Genomic DNA, 370 nt, shown 5'->3' with positions numbered 1-370 from the left:
GCAGGGAAGCCCTGGAGCAGGCTCCCAGCTCTCCCAGGACAGAAACATGAATCCTGGCAGGGACACAGAGCCCGTTATTTCCCTGGGACCTGCGGCCCATGGGGGATCGTGTTGCCTGCTGGAATCTCTTCCCTTCCCACCTCCCGTAACTCCAGCTTCCCTGGCCGCTGAGGCTTAAAAATAGAACAGAAAAGGCCACAGAGCTCCTTTGGGTTTACCCTTGGCAGCAGGGTTTGGCCCCAGACCTGCTCCAGGGAACCGCTGTGCCCCCTTCCCTCCCAAGCTGGAGGGACCCCCCATGGCGGACAGGACTGGGATGCTGTCCCTGGGGCTGAGGGGGCTGGCACCCCCCTGCCAGGGCTCCGACGGC

The sequence above is a fragment of the Pygoscelis adeliae genome, unplaced genomic scaffold (genome assembly GCF_000699105.1).
Source record: "Pygoscelis adeliae isolate BGI_AS28 unplaced genomic scaffold, ASM69910v1 Scaffold71, whole genome shotgun sequence".
In the NCBI taxonomy this organism is placed as follows: Eukaryota; Metazoa; Chordata; class Aves; order Sphenisciformes; family Spheniscidae; genus Pygoscelis; species Pygoscelis adeliae.
Note: the sequence above shows the minus strand (reverse complement) of the source record.